Source organism: Rhinatrema bivittatum, chromosome 4, assembly GCF_901001135.1.
Source record: "Rhinatrema bivittatum chromosome 4, aRhiBiv1.1, whole genome shotgun sequence".
Taxonomy (NCBI): Eukaryota; Metazoa; Chordata; class Amphibia; order Gymnophiona; family Rhinatrematidae; genus Rhinatrema; species Rhinatrema bivittatum.
Window position 1 is genome coordinate 66818923 of NC_042618.1, and position 22416 is coordinate 66841338.

The 22416-nt window shown below is 43.4% G+C and overlaps 1 protein-coding gene across 4 annotated transcripts in view; it reads left to right on the forward strand.

Moving 5' to 3' along the window:
• Positions 1 to 22416, forward strand: part of TBPL2 (TATA-box binding protein like 2) — a 68791-nt gene that overhangs the window by 23261 nt on the left and 23114 nt on the right. Inside the window, exon 6 of one of the 4 annotated variants that reach the window (XR_003856260.1) lies at positions 15883 to 16043. The exons of the other annotated variants lie outside the window; for them this stretch is intronic. The gene's annotated coding sequence lies outside the window, so the exon portion shown is untranslated. The remainder of the gene's footprint in view (positions 1 to 15882; positions 16044 to 22416) is intronic. 4 annotated transcript variants of the gene reach the window in all.

Sequence of the window (22416 nt, forward strand, 5' to 3'; positions counted from 1 at the left end):
ACACAGTGGCTAGTTAGAGTCCCCATCGCTAACACAATGGTGACTGAAACTTCACAAGTTGGCTGTTTTTTATGAGCAGTTATCAGCTAAGACCTCGCCATCTGTCAGGAGATATGATCTGTACTTAGCCATTTGGAACCCGTACTTGCTCTCCCTCAATCATCGGGCTCGCAGTAAAATTCTGGACATGAGAACATGAAGTATATCTCTGGTACACCCTTAACATTCTAAACTCAATAGTGTCTGGAGACACGGCCAACAACTATTCTCAGCGATCACCACCCATCCCTTTCTGCACATGAAGTAAGGAATGGCTACATGAATACTATTGCCGACATATGTCTCAACGCCCTCACACAAGGGACTTTGTGTCTAAGCCTTATAAACTTGAAGATTCATAGAATTCAAGCTACAGTATCTCAAGGCATTAAGGACGTGATATCTTACCCATTTATGGACTTGTGGCAACCCAGGATTAATACCATTAAAGTCCATTGTTATGGACTATTAAGGACAGCACATAAGGGGGGGGGGGGGAGGAGGAAGGTGGGACAGTTCTCAGTACTTTTCTAGACCTCTTGGTACATCATATGTGTTATATCTGAACCCAATGTTCCATACCAGATATCCTGGGGTTATCTGTATCGATATCAGAATTTTGTATGGATATTCTGCTGTTTGTTACATTTATATGAAAATCAATAAATAAAGGCTTAAAAAATGGTGTAGATAAAAATAATTTCTCAGGTGACACAAAGGCTAAAATAGATGATCTTGAAAACAGATCACACAGAAGTAATCTACTCTCTGTAGGTTTTGCCGAGATAATCTTGAATCACGATTTGTGCAACATATTGGAGAAGTGGCTGCTGCAGGAGCTGGGCCTGGAAACTCTCATCAATAAGATGTAATTTGAACATGTGTGCCGGCTGGGACCTCTGAACGCCAATAAAAGCAGGCCATGAGTTGCTATTGCTAAACTGGTGAATTTTTACATATAAATCCTGAGAATTTACAAGCATACTGCAAATGTAGAGAGCTGCATCATGATGGTAGTCACATCTTGATCTTTTAAGATTTCTCTTTGGCTGTGTCATTTAAAAAGAAAAGATTCACTCAATTTGCTCAGCACTGTTTAAAAAGGGAATCAAATTTTCTCTGCAATTTCTAGCCAAATTCAGATTTATGTACAATGGAGTGTTGCATGTTAGACATTGTTCAGGACGCACAAGCATTTTTGGAGACTCCTCCAAGTGACTGAGATGATATCCCATTTTTTTTGCCCTGGAAAGGAAGTAGTGGCTATATGTTGGCATTTTTATTTGATTTTTAGATGCTGTTTGATTTGGGAATGTTTTGGAGTTTTAACTATGAGCATTTTTTTTTTTTTTGGTTTGGCTCAGATTTTTTTTTTTTTTAATCCTTTTAGCGTTAAAACCTGTTCTACAAATTGGAATTCAGTGTGTTGATCAAGGGAGGCATTTGCTCTTGCCTAAGACTGGTCTCTGTACCTTTTTATGGGCCGGTTTGTTTTGTACAGCTTTTTCTAATGTTAAAGGTAAAGTTATTAGGAGGGGGTTGGATTTTTGGAGGGGACATCATGGAATATTATAGCAGAAAGTGTTTGGATGTTGAGATGGTGTGTATTCTGCTTTATTAATTGATAGCCTCCCCCAGCCTTGACTGTCACCATATCAGTTTGTTAGCCCATATGATTTTGTGGGGTTTTATGTGTTTTGGATTAAATATGGATGAGTATGTTAGGGTTACATCACAGAATATAGCAGAATTGGGTTTTCCTATTTAAAAAAAAAAAATGCTGCAATCTTTGAGCAGACATGAGGTACAAATAGCTTATGTATAAAACACATTTAACCAATGAGGAAAATAGAAATAATGCAGGGTAGGTGACAGTTTTTATTCTTCTCCTTGTAACAGGAAAGATGGGGTGGCGATATGTTAGTTTTAATTTATATCAGAGTTGAAAGATGCAGATGGCAGATATATAATAGTATTAGATAAGCTGTTTGGGAAAGATATCACACTGTGTAATGTATATGCACTAAATATATACATGTATTCATTTTTTTTAAGTTGGTACATACTCTGCTGGTAAATGAGAAGGGTCCTCTGATGGCTGGTGATTTTTAACTGTGTAAGTAACCCCTGCTGTGATAGGTCTTCAAAGGTTCAGCAGCCTAAATTGGGGAATAACAAGGGAATATCATATCTTTGCACGCACTACAACTAATTGACCCCTGGTGGATTTTAAGTCCAGAAGAGAGAGATTACATTCCTGTTTCCCATACTCACAAGACATTATCTCAAATTTGATTATATTCTAGTAACTGATACTACATTTTCTAGAGTGATTTAAAGCAGAAATTGGTAATCCTGGAATCTGGGACCATTCATTAGTTTGGTTAGATATAAAACCTTTTTATAGGAACAACTTTTTGGTCCAAGACTTTAGAAATTCCCTGGTTATTTGTCTGAGAATAAGGATTTTGAAGGATACCTTCAGCATAAATGGATAGATTTTGAGGAAAACAATGCCAGTCCTATAGATAATCCCGTGTTATTCTGGGAAACAAGCAGTCATGAGGGGTGAAATAACATCTTATATCATCCAGAAAAATAAAGAACTAACTAAAAAGGTTTTGTTGCTGGGAACAGATTTGAAACTAGCAAAACTGGCATTAATAAAACTTCTATTAAAACTAGAGATGAATATAAGGGGTAGCTTTATGCACTCCATGCTTACCTATATCAGAGGGTGCAAAAGATGTTGGCCATGTCACTTTTTTCACTTTGGGAATAAGGTGGGGAGAAATTTATGACAAGTTTGGAGGGGGAAAACTTTTTTTTTTTTTTATATTGAGTCACTTATTAGTGGAAGACAGAAAAAAATGTACTTCTACAAAGGAGATTTGTCAAACTTTTAAGGAATTTTATGCATCCTTGCCCTCTGCAGAGGAGGAGGTGGGGAAATGGGCAACAAGAAGCTGAATTTTTCAAAGGCTTACGTTTTCCTAAACTTACAGATGATCAACTGGCTGAGCTAAACAAGCCACTGCAACTTCAGGAAATTACAGACGGCATTAAATCTCTAGCTGTTGTAATAAAGCCCTTAGCCTGGATGGTTTAAACAAGGATTATTATAACATTTTGGTAAAGCAAGTAGCAATCCCAATTACAAAAGTTTTGGAGACGTCTGTTGCAGAAGGATTCCTTTTGGCCAATACGATGAAGACATTTATTGCAGCCTTGTTCAAATCTGGTAATGATCCTGCACAACCTGTCTCCTATAGACCAATATCCTTATTAAACTTGAATTTAAAATTATTTGCCTACATTTTAGCAAATAATACAATTCTACCAGAATGAATATCCTGCAATCTAGAGAATAGGCTTTATGAAAGACAGGAGTGCTGGGGTTCACAAATCAAATAAGCCTGATACTTCACTTTCAATGCATATACAGCATAGTTCTCTGCTTCAACAGCAGGGGAGAAGAAAAACTGATACTTCACACATCCAGCAGAGCTCTCTGCTTCAACGGCAGGGGAGAAGAAAAGAGGGTTCGCACTCACAAAGCGGGGAGTAGCTGGCTTGTTACGGCGGTTACTACCCCAAACCAAATGTGCCTGATACTTCACTTTCGATGCATATCCAGCATGGCTCTCTGCTTCAACAGCATGGGAGAAGACTGATACTTCACGCATATCCAGCATAGCTCTCTGCTTCAACGGCAGGGGAGAAAAAAAGAAAACTGATACTTCACGCATATCCAGCATAGCTCCCTGCTTCAACGGCAGGGGAGAAGAAAAACAACCAATAAGGGCTGTATAACATAGTCTGGGTAAAACAAATAAGCATGGGTGTAGCTTGCTTATTGCGGCGGCTACTACCCCTAACTAATCAAGCTAGATATTTCACTTGGATGCAGCTCCATCACTGCTCTCTACATTAAAGGTGGGGGTGGAAGGGAAATAGAACCAAGAGCTAAGAGAAACAGATAAGTATGAGAGAAAAAATGTGTGAAGCTTGCTGGGCAGACTGGATGGGCCATTTGGTCGTCTTCTGCCGTCATTTCTATGTTTCTATGTTTCTAATAGCATAGCTAAGTTAACATCCATCCATCCATCCTCTAACAGTGGGAAGTGATGCAGAAAAAGCATTTGACTCATGGTCTTATTTGTTCTTTGTACTGGCTAGATATGGGTTTGGAAGCCAAATTGTACAGTTCATTTCAGTACTAGTCAAAGATGCTAGGTCTGCCATACTAGCTAATGGACATATTTTGGGTGATTTTCTATTACATTGTGGCACTAGACAAGGATTCCCATTGTCCCCATTACTTTACATATCATTAGATCCACTACTGAGGAAGGCTGACACTTGTCCAAGTATTTCAGGGCTTCGCGTAGGTGACAGTGAATTTAAGCTGGCAGCCTTTGCAGATGATTTGGTGTGTTTAGCTAATCCTGAAGCTTCCTTGGGTAGTAATAGGATACTTCAAGAATCATTTGGAAGCTTTTCTGGACTCAAACTTAACCTGGACAAATCCTGCAGCATTAGATGGGTTAAGGACATTGATAGCTATTTTGGGAAGGGACATCCCCACTTCAGTGACTTGAGAGGGAAATGAAATATTTGGGGTCTTGATTCCAACAAAGGTGGAGGATGAATGTGAGTCTGCTTCTGAAAAAGATGGCCTCGAAATTAAAAGGATGGAGTATTTTTTTGCCTTTATCCATTTTAGGTAAAATATAACTTTTTAAAATGATGGAACTGCTGAAATGACTGTATGTTTTACTAAATGGTACCGATTTGGTAAAAAAAAACCTGTAAAGGATATCCTGCATATACTAAGAGCATATTTCTGGAGGAACCATAAACCTAGAATAACTGAGTATTAATGCAATCACTGGTAGAAGGAGGTTAGAATTGTCCTAACCTGCAGACAGATAATTTAGCGTATATGCTACGACACATTAAAGATTGACTATATGAGACAGTAGATTACTCTCCCACGGAGCTCTTACAAGAGTGGAGATATCCTCTTTTTTTTTTTTTTTTTTTAAATGTAGGATTTTGCAGGTAGAGGCAATACAGCTTCTGGAATATGTGAGAATTAATATTATTGCTTCAGGTCGACAAGCTTGGAAATTATTATGTGCCAAAATTAACAAGACTCGCAGTGTTTCTCCATACTTATCTGTAGTTGGTAATCCTCTGTTCCTACTGTTCGAAACCTGATCTTTAAAGATGGAAAGAAGCTAGTCTTCACCAACTTCATAACTTTCTCTCTGATGGAATGATGAATTTACACATCTTTCAGGAGTCTGTAGTTAAATGTAATATCTAATAAAGATTTCTATGCATACCTTCAAGTGTGACATATTGCTGGCCTTTTGAGAGAGGATAGACATTGTGCAAAATTAAATAAGGATGAAGGCACTTTTTTCTATTGCTGCAAGGCTGGGATCTTGTGCAGCCTTTAGTAAAGCGCCTTAAATAAGCGGGACTACTCTTCTTTTTTTTTTTTGTTTTCCTTAATTCCCTCCCCTCCCCCCCCCTAAAAAAAAAAATGGACAAAAGACAGGTTCAAATAACAAATGAAAAAGTACAAGTATGTTTTAATCATAATGCAGAGACTTAAGAAAATGGGATTTTACAAGAGACTTGATACAGATTTCTGCAATGAATGTACATGCCGCAAACTTGGGCATACAAGGATTGGCTTATTCCTTCCAATGTATGCATCAAATACTCTTCCTCCCATGGTACATATTCACATCATTTCTGGAGTATTTCTTGGGCTCTAATCTTGGACTATCTGAGTCAACTCTTCTCTATTTGACTTCCAGTTTCCCTAGGCTGTATCTATTTGATATTCTTGAGGAAGGCATTTTTACTAGCACAAAATATGATTTTGACTTGTTGGGTAAACTGTGTTAGACCTACTCCTACGTCAATGAAAGCTGCAATTACATAGTTGGCAAATTTTTGAGCACAAGACTGCTAAGAATCTTTCTTCCTAAAAAATAAGACTGTTTGTTTGTTTCTTGGGTGTTTGGCATGAATATATCCTAGTAATAATTCCTAAAGCCAGAGGTTTAGGAGTTGATTTTCAAAAGCATTTTACTTGTGTAGAACTGGGTTTTACTCGAGTAAGTGGGTTTTTGGAAATTGGTACAACAGCTGCCATTGAATTGTCCATAGGATTTGTTCACATAATACACTTTACATGCGGAAATAGCTTTTGAAAATTGCTACATTAGTAGTTACATTCACATGTGTAAATCCTTTTGAAAAGTCACCTGTTATTGTGTAATGCTTGAGCAGTATTTGACTTTTTATCAAGGTGCTCTCTTTTCTACATTGCTTGGGGGAACTGTAAGTGGGGAATTAGTATAGCAGTGAATGATGACATAGACTTAATTGGCATCTCAGAGACATGGTGGAAGGAGGATAACCAATGGGACAGTGCTATACCGGGGTACAAATTATATCGCAATGACAGAGAGGAGCACCTGGGAGGCGGTGTGGTGCTTTATGTCCGGGATGGCATAGAGTCCAACAGGATAAACATCCTGCATGAGACTAAATACAAAATTGAATATGGGTAGAAATCCCTTGTGTGTCAGGGAAGACTATAGTGATAGGAGTATACTACCGTCCACCTGGTCAAGATGGTGAGATGGACAGTGAAATGCTAAGAGAAATTAGGGAAGCTAACCAAATTGGTAGTGCGATAATAATGGGAGACTTCAATTACCCAAGACACTGGTGCAGGATAAATGTTAAATCACCATTCTCAGGTGTACTTTAATGAATCCAATATCAAAAGATAGTGTTTATACTGGCAACTCCATGAATTCAAATTCAAGCATTTAAACAGGTCCCCCGACACGGTCCCGTGTTTCGCTAGGCTGCGTCGGGGGGGACCGAGGGTACAGTCGAATCTAGGGTATAAAGACAAATCTGAATAAGAATAGTGGTAAAAGTGGCTACATAGTGAAAACCATATCAAACATGTACATACCTCTAAACAGATACCCGGAGCGCGCAAGCTCTCACAGGTGTGAGCTATTTAAACATAGGAAAGGGCGCGAACAAGGCATCTCTCGCGAGAGCTGTCAGAAGTAGCAGGTCTCAGCGGATCCGTCCCGGCATAGCCCCATGCATACCTAATAAAAGAGGTTCCATTCAATTTCTCTGTTGAGACCCTGAGGGACCACTGTATTAAATGTAAAGATCCATCTCTGCTCCCGGCGACCAAGGACCACCGGGTAGTCACCGCCCCGGGGGGGGCGGCTCACCACCTCAATGACCGTGAAGCCGAGATCAGAGATAGAATGGCCACATTCTATCCAATGAGAGACCAAGGGCTCATCTACTCTGTGTAGGCGAATATTCGAACAATGTTCTATCATACGGGTTTTTAACATCCGTGTTGTTTTGCCTACATAGAGTAGAGGACAGGGACACTTTACAATGTAAACCACGCCCTTGGTAAGACAGTCAGAAACCGAACGAAATTTGAATAGACGCCCAGTGCTGGGATGTATAAAGCCAGACGTTTGTTCAGTGTGGCTGCACATAGTGCAGTGACCACTTGGGCCGTGTATGCCCTGCCTGTCGGGCAATTCAACATGTGAAGAGGAGTGGACTAGTCTGTCCCGTAAGTTTTTTCCACGCTTATAAGTGAAGCGCAGCGAGCTGTGTAAAAGGTCTGTCAGCGCAAGAGAAGACCAATGACGTCTTATCGAGGCAATGGCTCTCCCCATAATCGAAAAAGGAAGTATGCAATTATTAGTCTCATCTTCTGAGCTGGACCCTGGGATAAACAACCAATCACGGTTGGTATACAAGGGCTCTGTAATGATTCAGATGGACTGAACCAAATCATGGTGAACCTAGAAGATGTGGTAGGCCTGCTTGACAAACTGAAGAGTAGTAAATCACCAGGACCGGATGGTATACACCCCAGAGTTCTGAAGGAACTAAAAAATGAAATTTCAGACCTATTAATATAATTTGTAACTTATTAAAATCATCCATTGTACCTGAAGATTGGAGGATAGCAAATGCAATCCCAATATTTAAAAAGGGCTCCAGGGGCGATCCGGGAAACTACAGACCAGTTAGCCTGACTTCAGTGCCAGGAAAAATAATGGAAAGTGTTCTAAACATCAAAATTACAGAACATATAGAAAGACATGGTTTAATGGAACAAAGTCAGCATGGCTTTACCCAAGGCAAGTCTTGCCTCACAAATCTGCTTCACTTTTTTGAAGGAGTTAATAAACATGTGGATAAAGATGAACCGGTAGATGTAGTATACTTTGGATTTTCAGAAGGCGTTTGACAAAGTTCCTCATGAGAGGCTTCTAGGAAAAGTCATGGCATAGGTGGCGATGTCCTTTCGTGGATTGCAAACTGGCTAAAAGACAGGAAACAGAGAGTAGGATTAAATGGACAATTTTCTCAGTGGAAGGCAGTGGGCAGTGGAGTGCCTCCGGGATCTGTATTGGGACCCTTACTTTTCAATATATTTATCAATGATCTGGAAAGAAATACGAGTGAGATAATCAAATTTGCAAATGATACAAAATTATTCAGAGTAGTTAAATCACAAGCAGATTGTGATAAATTGCAGGAAGACCTTGTGAGACTGGAAAATTGGGCATCCAAATGGCAGATGAAATTTAATGTGGATAAGTGCAAGGTGATGCATATAGGGAAAAATAACCCATGCTACAATTACACAATGTTGGGTTCCCTATTAGGTGCTACAACCCAAGAAAGAGATCTAGGTGTCATAGTGGATAACACATTGAAATCGTCGGTACAGTGTGCTGCGGCAGTCAAAAAAGCAAACAGAATGTTGGGAATTATTAGAAAAGGAATGGTGAATAAAACGGAAAATGTCATAATGCCTCTGTATCGCTCCATGGTGAGACCGCACCTTGAATACTGTGTACAATTCTGGTCGCTGCATCTCAAAAAAGATATAATTGCGATGGAGAAGGTACAGAGAAGGGCTACCAAAATAAGGGGAATGGAACAGCTCCCCTAGGAGGAAAGACTAAAGAGGTTAGGACTTTTCAGCTTGGAGAAGAGACGGCTGAGGGAGGATATGATAGAGGTGTTTAAAATCATGAGAGGTCTAGAATGGGTAGATGTGAAGTGGTTATTTACTCTTTCGGATAATAGAAAGACTAGGGGGCACTCCAGGAAGTTAGCAAGTAGCACATTTAAAACTAATCGGAGAAAGTTATTTTTTACTCAACGCACAAACTTTGGAATTTGTTGCCAGAAGATGTGGTTAATGCTGTTTTTAAAAAAGGATTGGATAAGTTCTTGGAGGAGAAGTCCATTACCTGCTATTAATTAAGTTGACTTAGAAAATAGCCACTGCTATTACTAGCAATGGTAACATGGAAGAAACTTGGTTTTTGGGTACTTGCCAGGTTCTTATGGCCTGGATTGGCCACTGTTGGAAACAGGATGCTGGGCTTGATGGACCCTTGATCTGACCCAGTATGGCATGTTCTTATGTTCTTACTGTATTAATGCCACACATGAGAGAAATTTACTTTTGGTTATGGGGGGGGGGGGGGGGATGGAACATTGCAATTGCTGTGTTTTGTTGATACTGTATTTCTATCAAAAAACTTTATAAAGTGTTTAAAAAAAACAATTTCTGGCACCAAGGATTCTGCTTCTGGTTCCTGGCCTATGGGTTCAAAAGGCGCTCAAATAGCTGGTGAAATAGACCAGGCATAGGAGGAGAGAGAGAAATTAAGGTCTCATGCTGGATAAGGAAACAGGAAAAAACAAGTTAAGACTTCCCCTCTGTGATTCTTAACTGCTCCTCTTAAGTAAATTTGTCGCCGTCTCCAAACTTTCCTTGTTAAGAACATAAGAAATTGCCATGCTGGGTCAGACCAAGGGTCCATCAAGCCCAACATCCTGTTTCCAACAGAGGCCAAATCAGGCAACAAGAACCTGGCAATTACCCAAACACTAAGAAGAACCCATGTTACTGATGCAATTAATAGCAGTGGCTATTCCCTAAGTATAATTGATTAATAGCCATTAATGGACTTCTCCTCCAAGAATGTATCAACACACTACTATCTGCCAACACTCAAAGAATAACAACCCTACCTATGAAAAAGAATACCAAAAATATTACACCAGAATCTAAAATATCAATACACCTCCTATCAGGAAAACAGAACAGGCTAAGCTACTACAGATCCCTACAGAGAAACCACATGCTAAAAGAATGCTTCATCTCAGTCTTTGCATGCAGAACACCAAATACAGAATAAAGCCACATAAAGTATAAATAGAAATGTGCAGACAAAAACTGAACTGTAAAACGCATCACACCAGACTCTATACAGTGTAACAATGGAAAAACAAAAATTTCACCATTCCTTGTGAAACAAATCAATAAAATAAAGATATATAAATCATTAATCATAATTATAAAATCATACAAATAAAATAAGTTCAAAACAGCTGATGAATAGAATATCCAATAATTAAAGACATGCAAATTTTGAAAGCTTTACCAAACACCAAGAAAATATTTCAAACAGCAGACACATCACATACTACCCAATAATTAAAATAATAGTCAATCAAGAAAAATGAACTTAAAAAGCCACCTTTACTTACCCTCTCCAGCAGTTCTCCTACTCCTTTCCCTTGCAGGCCATACCAGAAGCAGCAGTAGCTGCTGAAGCTGTCTTCACAGACCTCTTCCTTAGGGACCACAACCAGTCTCTTCTCTCTCTCACACCAGTCACACCCTCAGGACCAGTTTCTGTCTCTCACACAACAATCTCTCCCCAACCAGTCTCACTCTCACTCTCTCACACACACACACCAGTCATCTCCCTGATCAGCCTTTCTCACACATACACATGTCACCTCTCTGGTCAGTCTCTCTCAATCACACATGCTCTCGCTCTCTCTTACTTACACACATGCTTTAAATCACACACATGTTCTATCTCACCTACAAACAGGCTCAATCACACACATGCCCTCTCTTACAGCCATAAGCCAGCCAAAAACATGCTCCATCTCTCTCGCGTACACACATTGATGCACAGAAGCACCCTCCCTGACTCACATATACACCACACACATACAGAAGCACCCTCCCTGTCTCACATACATATTACACTCTCACAGAAGCACCTTGCTTTCAGACTTGCAGCATTTTTCACTTTTACTAAAAGTGAAAGTGATGCTCCCAACCGTTAAATAAGAAAACCACATTCCTATCAAAAGGCAAAATGACACCCTTCCTTCAGGTTCTGTTCTCCCAAGGGACAGCCACCCACACAGTACAGCTTCTCTTGTTTTATGCTTCCAGGCAATAAAGCAAGTGTCTTTCTTCAAATTATCAGTCGTATGATTATTCATGTGGGAGATATGGAACAGAAAGACATCCTTGGTCGGCTTCCCTTTTAAATGGGAAGATTCCAGTCTTAAGACATTTAAAAATATACATTTTTTAAAGGCTTAAAAAAAAAGCCAAAACCATTTCAGATTCTATTCTAGTCTTCATGCTTAAATTATGCTTAAAAAAAAAAAAAAAACCAAACCCCACCTGGCATCAGTATCTTAAATTTGTGATTTTGCTGAGGTGAACATTTTAAATACTTTAATTTTTTTTACTTTAGTATTTGTCTCTACCCACTTTAAGTTAAATTTTATTTTCCAGAAGAGAGATGCTTAAAATTTAGTAATTTTATCTTTCTTCCAACTTTTCAAAAGTTTAGGTATATGCATTATCATATTTCATTTTTTTAAACTGGCAGATTCCTTTCTCACATACACTCACAGAAAGAAGATCGGTGCCGAGACTTAGGGGGCGCCGCGGCAGGCAGCCAGCTCCCGATGGCACCGGTAGCCCCTGTCACATGGTAGGGGCTGAAGGCCACCGGCGCCATTTTGCTTAGTGGCAGCCGAGGCCCCGGGAGCGGCAGATCGCTCCCGGGGCCTCCGCTGGACCACTAGGGGGGTGTCGGGAGGGTGGCACTGGCGGGGAGGCAGGGCGAGTCGGGAGCTGGCTGCCTGCTGCGGCGCCCCCTAAATCTCGGCGCTTGGTCTCCATCTAGGTGAGTCGAAGGCTGGCAGAATTTTGAAAGGGCACTTTTTGCCCTTTCAAAATTCTGCTGCCTGCCGAGGTGCCCCGTAAGTCTCTGCGCCCTGGGCACAGGCCTAGCTCGCCTAGTGGTTCCGCCGGCCCTGACCACATCCTCTGGCAACAAATTCCAGAGCTTTATTGTGCGTTGAGTGAAAGAATTTTCTCCGATTAGTCTTAAATGTGTTACTTGCTAACTTCATGGAATGCCCCCTAGTCCTTCTATTATTCGAAAGTGTAAATAACCGAGTCACATCTACTCGTTCAAGACCTCTCATGATCTTAAAGACCTCTATCATATCCCCCCTCAGCCATCTCTTCTCCAAGCTGAACAGCCCTAACCTCTTCAGCCTTTCCTCATAGGGGAGCTGTTCCATCCCCTTTATCATTTTGGTTGCCCTTCTCTGTACCTTCTCCATCGCAACTATATCTTTTTTGAGATGCGGCGACCAGAATTGTACACAGTATTCAAGGTGCGGTCTCACCATTCTATTTGCTTTTTTGACTGCAGCACACTGAGCCGACGATTTTAAAGTATTATCCACTATGATGCCTAGATCTTTTTCCTGGGTGGTAGCTCCTAATATGGAACCTAACATCGTGTAACTACAGCAAGGGTTATTTTTCCCTATATGCAACACCTTACACTTGTCAACATTAAATTTCATCTGCCATTTGGATGTCCAATCTTCCAGTCTTGCAAGGTCCTCCTGTAATGTATCACAGTCTGTTTGTGATTTAACTACTCTGAATATCCTGTTAATCTTGTTAGATTCCAAGATCTCGAAACCAAACCCTGGGATCAAATAAGGCCCAGTCCCCACATGTTTAGTGGTTCAAATTTGAAATTTAGCTCTATATACTTTTCTGAAGGAAGTGGTAGTAAAATACAAAACATGAATCACGGACTCCAGCAGCAGAGATAACGGGGCGCACAGCCAGGGCAACAAAAAATAACTCTGCCACCTAGCAGCAAGCCAAACAAAAAGATTCTTCTGATCCAGAAACACAATAGATGTCCAGTCTGTATCCCATGATAACAGTATCTTTACTCATGTAGCAATACGGAGTCCAATGACTTGATGACTAAAAAAAAAAAAAAGATAATCTTGCAAATGACTCTGTCCATTCTTACTCCTAGGGCTTCTTGAGGAGAAATCGGGCATTAGTGCTTTGGCACTCCATCAATGGCACAACAATTAAGGCCACTTCTAGACTGGGAAAACCAGAAGACTTTTTTTAGGGATTTTAGCAGAATCCCAAAACAGATTCTGTTCCCTTGAGTTGCAAATCCAGACTTTTTTTTTTTTTTTACAAAACTTCTCAATGAGCGTTACTCATCCCCTCTAGATGGTGTCCTTTAATGTGAGTGCCCTTAAAGTCAGAATGACACAGCCTCTACATCCATTTGCTTATATAATTAAGTACACAGTTCTGATAAAAATAATCGGAGACCTGAGTCCATTAGGAATGTGGGTCACATGCAGAAAAGACTTGATGCATCTGAAACCAGAAGAGTGACGGCTGCCACACTTTCTGCCCTTTATTAAGAAAAAATCAAAAAACTTCCTTTTTGTTGGGAGAAAGTTTTATGGTAGGATGTGTTGTGAACGTTGCTGTAGCAGACATGGGCTCTTTAAATGACTTTCCAGTGCCATCCTTATGGAATAGACTGCATACTACAAAACTTCAGGTACAGTCTTCTTCTGTTGCTAATTGCCTTGGTGAATGATGTGGTGCTCGGGAGAGTCTGCTTTCCCACTCCAGTAAGATCATATCTTGTTTTATATGAAAGACTTGTGTATTATGTTTTGGGTACTTGCACATTGATGTATCCAATGTGTCCTGGGAGGATGAGAATGAGAGATGAGGGATTTGTTCTTTCTTTCCTAAGCTGTATAAAGTATGGTAGTGTAATGATTGTGAGCCCTTGTGCTGTGGAGAGGTTGTTGCAGCCTAGTCGGCCCTTGCCAACAGCTGGTGAATGTACCCTAGGATGGGACTGGGTCTGAAGTTTCACCTTTGCCAGCTCTTATCCCCGCATATTGAGCCCTTGGGTTCTGGGGGCCGGCAGGGCTTAGGCAATTATCCCACAGGATCAGAAGACTCAGAAGATCCAAGGCTAGGTTGGAACTGACTGAAATCAGAGGTACTGGGCCAAGGGACAGGGCAGGCAGGGCTCAATCAGGGTTTGTGGCAAATGTCAGGTCCAAGTGGCAAGCAAGAGTCGATGGCAGGTGGCAACAAGTAGTCAACAGCTGTAGCAGAGGTCAGCACCAGAAGAGCAATCAGAAGGGTTAGAAGGATTCAGACCAAGGACAAGGCAAGGCTGGAAGGCTCAGGAAAAGCAGCACATACTGCTTAGGAAACAAGGGGACATGTTGCTGAGAAGCCAGCTAGGAATGCAGCATTGATTTTAAATCCCCAGCATGAGTTGATGTTATCTCACTGTTGCTGCCCTGTCCCCTAGTTCCTACTGTGGGGTCCCTATCTTCTGGTGCATGGCTAAGGAGGGCTGAAGCTGGAGCAAGATGAAATCCATACCTCGTCTGAGGCAGCTGAGAGTCTGGACCATCCAGTGGCGTTAAGAGGAGAGTGCTTCCATTCACGGGCCTGCCCACAGCCAGCAAAACGTACAGATAGTTGCCGTATTAGTCTGCTCAAATGCATGGGAAATGTTAATTTAAAATATATATTGGACTAATTTATATAAATTTCTTGACTAGCTTTCAGGAGCTGTTACTCCCTTCCTCAGATCAGAACAAAAAGAAAAGCAAAAGACATTATCAGAAAATGTCAATCATGCTACACTGTTCAGATTGGCTAGATGTTAAAATGCAAGAATCAACTCTGACATGAAATCACACTACAGAGATGACCAAAATGACATCTGTATGAAAGAGCACATTTCAAAAACAAGACCACTGCATCACTGACCTTGTGATCAGGAAAAAATTGTTTTAAAACAATTGAACATACCGTACATACTCATGTATAAGTCAATCTCATGTATAAGTTGAGGGTAATTTTGAGACCAAAATCCATTGACCCATGTATAAGTTGATGTTTAAAATGAGCAATTTATCAGGAAGATAAGAATTCAAGAAAAGCCATGTCCATATTAAAATAAAACAAAAAGTCAATGGGTGCACTAACTTTAGGACAGGTCAGTGGCACAACCAGAGTTAGCCGCTTAAGTTAAGCGGCTAACTAATATTGGAGTTAGCTGCTTGACTTTTATGCGGCTAATTTCACTCCATTTTGGCGGTTGGTGCAGATGTACGCGCATACCTTGGGAACGGTATAGTGTACGCGATAAAACTGATAGTATGCATGTATAAGTCGACCCAGCTTTTTTTTTGGCTTATTTTCTGGTATACACTTCTGAACCGACTAAAGACTCAAAAGACCTAGTAGGTTGCCCAACCTGTTGTATGCCTTTAAAATTATACTGTCTGTCATCTCTCCCAGCCTCCACCCCCTTCCTTTCACACTTGTTTTCTGGTATTTGTCATCTTTAGCTCATTTTATTCTGATTAAGGAAGGGAGTAATAACTCCTTAAAGTTAGTCAAGAAATGTATTAAGCTAGTCCAATAAAAAGATATCACCTTAAATTTTGTGTGGTTTTCCTTTTGTTTTTGTTAATCTTTTATTTCCTTTGCTAGCCTGTGAGCTATAATGTATATTTTGCATCTTTCAGACGAAGTTAGAACCATCCTCTATGCCATTCCTAGGATGGGACTTAGGACCATCTCCCTCCTTGCTATATGGAGGCATCTAGGGACTCAAGGGTACCCAGTGGTTAGAGGAGGGTCTAAAGGGCTATGCTGTGGTGGAGCGTTTCCTCCTTCCCATCACCTGGTGAGTATTCTTTTATGTCTCTGTCTTCCATGGCAGTTAGCGAGTAGTTGAAAATGTTCCTTCATGTGCTGTCCAACTGACATGCTGATGTGACAGATGCTGTTTAGCAGTATGGTTTGTTTTACATGCAATGCAAAAAAACAGGGAAAAGTTTTTTGGGTTTTTTTTGTTTGTTTTTTTTTTTTTTACATACTAGTGGACATTATTTTCTCACAGGACAAGCAGGATGGTTGTCCTCACAAATGGGTGACATCGAGGATGGAGCCCACCACGGAAAACTTCTGTCAAAGTTTAAACAGAACTTTGACTGGCCCCTACTGGGCATGCCCAGCAAGGCACTGACCCTGCAGCCAGCAGGGGTCTCCCTTCAGTCTTCTTTTTTCCGCGCAGCAGTTGCCACGCGGTGAAAGGAGCTCTCTAACCACGTTCCTGACAGGAATTTGGAAGTTAATTTCCTAAGAAAATTTGCCCCTCAGGGGTCTCCCTTCGACAAATTTTTAGTCATCTTACGGAACCCGGTAAGTTTTTTGCCTTTTTCCATCGACTACCGTCGATTTTGGCCCTTGAGGCCTGTTGGCACTTACCGATCCCCAGCCTAAATTTTGGCTTCAGGCCATGGCAACGGGGTTCCGCCGTTGTCCGGATTGTACCCGGACTATGTCCATCACAGACCCCCACAGGGTTTGTGTAATGTGTTTGGGTAGTGAGCATGATGTCCTGACTTGCACCAAATGTGCCTTAATGACACCCAAGGGTCGCAAAGCCAGGATGGAGAAGATGGGGCTCCTCTTCCATGCACCCACCCCAACGCCATCGATAGCATCGACGTCATCGGAAACCGGCACCGTCGAAGTTGTACCATCATCGTCAACCCTCCGGTGACCGTCCGCCATCGATCGCTTCTCGGCCGTCGACTCCCGTCCCTTCCCCGGATGGGCGAGGGGATCGGAAGGAAAGGCACCGCCATCGACGGCACAAGTCTCGGCCTGTCGAGGATCCACAGCCATCGACCTCTGCTCAAGCCGAGCCACCGACAAAGAAGCCGCGAACAGACCGGACACCCTCCACGTCTCGTTCGCCGGCATCGAGGAAACCCTCACCCTCCCGGGGTGCGGGGGCCGTGATCCCACCGGTTACGGTGGTCCCTCCGGCCCTGCCTCAGCCTCCCTCTCCCGTCGAGCCGGGTATGGTTACCCCTGGTCTCCGGGCAGAACTGGACCGGCTGGTCCAGGAGGCCATCGAGAAAGCGATGAAGAAATTGCAACCTCCATCGGCACCGGTTCCAGTGCCGCCCCCGACACCGACACCGGCACCGGCTTCGCCACCGAGGAGGGAACCGACCACCGAGCCGTTGATACAAGCGCTAGCACCGCTACTGAGCCGCATGGAGGCGCTCATGATGGCCCTTCCATCGGTGATTCCAGTACCATCGACAACACCACCGTCTCCGACTGGATTTTCATCGGCAGGAGAAACACCGTTCCGGATTCCCTCTTCCGGGGTGGTTCCATCGGTGCCTTCTGGTATATCTCCACCGATATATCCTTCGGTTCCATCCATTCCACGCCAGGCACCGATTCCATCGGCAGCACCGAAGCCATCGATGCCATTTCTGGTTCCACCTACGGCACCGATTCCACCTCGGTTTCCATCGATGCCTTCAGAGCCTCAGCCAGGTCCATCAGGGCTACAAGCCCCACTTGATCCCTACGATACCTGGGGTGATGATGATGATACATCTTCTGACACAGATTTGCCTTCGCCACCATCTCCTACAGAGAGTAGAAAAAGATCTCCTCCTGAGGATCTATCTTTCATTAATTTTGTGAAAGAGATGTCAGAAGTTGTACCTTTTCAACTACAATCTGAAGCTGATGACAGACACCAGATGATGGAACTCCTTCAATTTCTGGATGCTCCAAAAATCATCGCTTCCATCCCTATACACCAGGTGTTTTTGGATCTGCTCAAGAAAAACTGGGAATCTCCTTCATCAGTGTCCCCAGTTAACAAAAAAGCTGACTCCACCTACCTTGTCCAGTCAGCACCAGGTTTCCAAAAACCTCAACTGGATCATCGCTCTGTTGTGGTTGAGTCCGCGCAGAAGAAGGCCAAGCGTCTTAAGCCACACTCTTCTACCCCACCTACCAGGGACAACAAGTTCCTAGATAGTGTTGGACGGAAAGTCTATCATGGAGCTATGTTGATTTCACGCATAGCTTCATATCAACTTTACATGACTCAGTACAACAGAGCCATCCTTAAGCAGATGCAAGACTATGCTGACACGTTGCCAGACCAATACCAACCGCAGCTTCAAGCCCTTCTTCACAAGGGATTTGAGGCAGGGAAGCACGAGATTAGGACTGCCTACGACATATTCGATGCTTCCACAAAAGTTTCAGCCACAGCCATCTCAGCCAGATGTTGGGCTTGGTTAAAATCATCCAACCTTCGCCCAGAGGTTCAGGATCGTCTTGCTGATTTACCCTGCTTAGGCGATAATTTGTTTGGAGAGCAAATTCAGCAGATTGTGGCGGAGTTAAAAGATCACCATGAGACGTTGAAACAACTCTCATCTGTCCCACCTGAGCTGACCTCCAAGCAACCGCAAAAGAAAGACTCTAAGAAGTCATTCTTTCGACCACGCCGTTATTACCCTCCATCGGCCAGGCCTCGTCCAGCTCGATCCTCTACTAGGCCTCAGCCGCGTCAGCCTAGGAAACAAAGGCCTACTGTAGCCCCTGCTCCTGGGCCTGCGGCTGGCCTTTGACTCCCCTGTAGGGAACACATGCCAAACCCCTCTTCCGGACATCCCTGTAGGAGGTCGACTGTACCATTTTCTACAACCTTGGTTGCAGATCACCTCAGATCAGTGGGTGCTAACAATTATCGCACAGGGTTACCACCTCAACTTCATAACTCTTCCGGCAGACTCCCCGCCTCTTCAAGCGTGGAGTCTATCCACCCATTTGGCTCAATTACAACAGGAAGTATCCCTTCTTCTGCAATCAAATGCTATAGAACCCGTTCCTCCCTCTCAACGAGGCAAGGGATTCTATTCCAGATACTTCCTAATACCAAAGAAATCAGGGGGACTACGTCCCATTTTGGACCTTCGAGCCCTCAACAAATACCTTCAAAAAGAGAAGTTCAAAATGGTAACCCTAGGCGCGCTGCTCCCTCTGCTACAAAGAGGGGATTGGCTGTGCTCTCTCGACCTCAAGGCGCTTATACCCACATTACGATCACACAATTCCATCGCAAATATCTGCGGTTTCTAGTAGGCCACGACCATTATCAATACCGTGTCCTACCTTTCGGTCTGGCTTCTGCCCCACGAGTCTTTACCAAATGTCTCGTAGTGGTAGCAGCATTCCTAAGGAAGGAAGGTGTCCACGTCTACCCCTACCTGGACGATTGGCTAATCAGGGCCTCCACCCAACAGATAGCTCAATCCTCCCTAAAATTGACAATTCAAACACTCCTTTCCTTAGGGTTTCTTGTCAATTACGAGAAATCTTGCTTAGTCCCGTCTCAAACCTTATCCTTCATTGGGGCAGACTTGGACACCTTACAGGCAAAGGCTTACCTTCCTCTTCAGAGGGTCCACACCCTAATGTCCCTGGCTCGCCAGCTCCAGTCTCAGAACACTGCCACGGCTCGCCAGTTCCTCATTCTCCTAGGGCACATGGCATCCTCGGTTCAAGTCACTCCCATGACCCGACTAGCCATGAGAGTAACACAATGGACTCTACGACACCAATGGATTCAAGCTTTTCAGCCTCTGTCCTCCATAGTCAGTCACACAAGCGCTGTGCCTATCCTTAACCTGGTGGACGACTCAGGTCAACCTCCTTCAGGGCTTACCCTTTCTTCCACCGGATCCGCAAGTAATCCTAACCACCGACGCTTCTCACATCGGTTGGGGAGCCCATGTGGACGACTTTCAAACCCAAGGGTTATGGTCCAAAGAGGAAGCCGAACACCAGATCAATTTCCTGGAACTTCGAGCAATCCGCTATGCGCTCCGCACTTTCAAAGATCATCTCTTTCATCAGATAATCTTAATCCAGACGGACAACCAAGTGGCCATGTGGTACATAAACAAGCAGGGAGGCACAGGCTCCTTCCTTCTGTGTCAGGAAGCTGCGCAGATCTGGGCGGAAGCCCTCTCCCACTCCATGTACCTCAGGGCCACTTACCTGCCGGGAGTAGACAATGTATTGGCAGACCAGCTGAGCCGTGTCTTCCAACCACACGAGTGGTCACTCGATCCTCTGGTAGCGACCTCTCTGTTTCACAAGTGGGGTTCTCCCCGCATAGACCTCTTTGCGTCCCCTCAGAACCACAAAGTGGACGATTACTGCTCTCTCATTCGGAGCCAGCACTCTCGGCCGAGGGATGCATTCTCCCTCAAGTGGACAACCAGTCTGCTCTATGCATTCCCTCCACTCCCTCTTGTGTCAAAGACTCTCGTGAAGCTACGCCAGGACGGAGGAACCATGATCCTGATAGCACCTTACTGGCCACGCCAAGTATGGTTTCCAATACTCCAGGATCTCTCCATCCGCAGGCACATTCCTCTGGGAAAGGACCCGCATCTGCTCACTCAAAACGACGGATGCCTCCTCCATCCCAACCTCCAAGTCTTGTCCCTGACGGCATGGATGTTGAAAGGTTAGTCCTTCAGCCTTTCAACCTTTCAGATTCCGTTTCTCGGGTCCTGATAGCTTCACGAAAGCCTTCCACAAGAAAGTCTTACTCATACAAATGGAAAAGGTACACATCATGGTGCACTTCTCAGTCCCTTGATCCCCTTTCCTGTCCAATCTCCAAATTCTTGGACTATTTATGGCATCTCTCTGAATCAGGTCTTAAAACCTCTTCTATCAGAATGCATGTCAGTGCGGTAGCCGCCTTCCATAAGGGTATTGGGGGTAATCCTATTTCAGTACAACCCCTAGTAACACGCTTTCTTAAGGGCTTGCTCCATCTAAAGCCGCCCTTGCGTCCTCCGGCCCCATCCTGGGACCTTAACCTGGTTCTTGGTCGTCTAATGAAGCCGCCTTTCGAACCTCTGCACTCCTGTGACTTGAAATATCTCACTTGGAAAGTGTTATTCCTTTTGGCTATTACTTCAGCTCGCAGGGTTAGTGAATTACAGGCCCTAGTTACCTATCCGCCTTACACTAAGCTCCTGCAGGACCGCGCGGTACTCCGCACTCACCCTAAATTTTTACCTAAGGTAGTTTCTGAGTTTCATATCAATCAATCCATCATACTACCTATCTTTTTTCCCAGGCCCCACTCCAACTCTGGAGAGCAGACCCTGCATACCCTAGACTGTAAACGAGCTCTAGCTTTTTACCTAGACCGTACAGTTTCCCATAGGAAGAGCACTCAATTATTCGTCTCTTTCCATCCTAATAAGTTGGGACAACCTGTGGGTAAGCAGGCTCTTTCTTCCTGGTTGGCGGACTGCATTTCTTTTTGCTATGAGGAAGCTGGCATTCCTTTTCAAGACCGTGTTAAAGCACACTCTGTGAGGGCCATGGCGACGTCAGTGGCACACCTTCGATCGGTGCCGCTTCCTGACATCTGCAAAGCTGCAACCTGGAGTTCTCTCCATACCTTTGCAGCCCATTATTGTTTGGACAAGGCTGGAAGACAGGACTCCATCTTCGGCCAGTCTGTCTTGCGTAACCTTTTTCCAACCTGATGTACCAACACCCTTCCACCTACCCGGTTGGGTGCGGATGCCCTTTCCCAAATTTCTCCTCACTTATTGTGCCTGCTGCACACCGTTGGGTACATTTGGTGCAAGTCGGGACATCCTCAGCTCGGTACTCACCCATTTGTGAGGACAACCATCCTGCTTGTCCTGTGAGAAAGCAAATGTTGCTTACCTGATGTAACAGGTGTTCTCACAGGACAGCAGGATGTTAGTCCTCACGAAACCCGCCCGCCTCCCCGCGGTGTTGGGTTCGTTTTATTCTTACTTTCTAGGCACTGCCTGTAGCTTTGAAAATCAGACTGAAGGGAGACCCCTGCTGGCTGCAGGGTCAGTGCCTTGCTGGGCATGCCCAGTAGGGGCCAGTCAAAGTTCTGTTTAAACTTTGACAGAAGTTTTCCGTGGTGGGCTCCATCCTCGATGTCACCCATTTGTGAGGACTAACATCCTGCTGTCCTGTGAGAACACCTGTTACATCAGGTAAGCAACATTTGCTATATAAATAGCTGTAGTCCATAATCCATAGAAGAATCTTCAATATGGCATTATTTAAAATCCATTAGTTTTAATGTTTAAAAAAAATTGGTGTGGTTTGTTTTGTTTTTTTTGGTACTTTTTTTTTTTAAACATTTTTTAAAA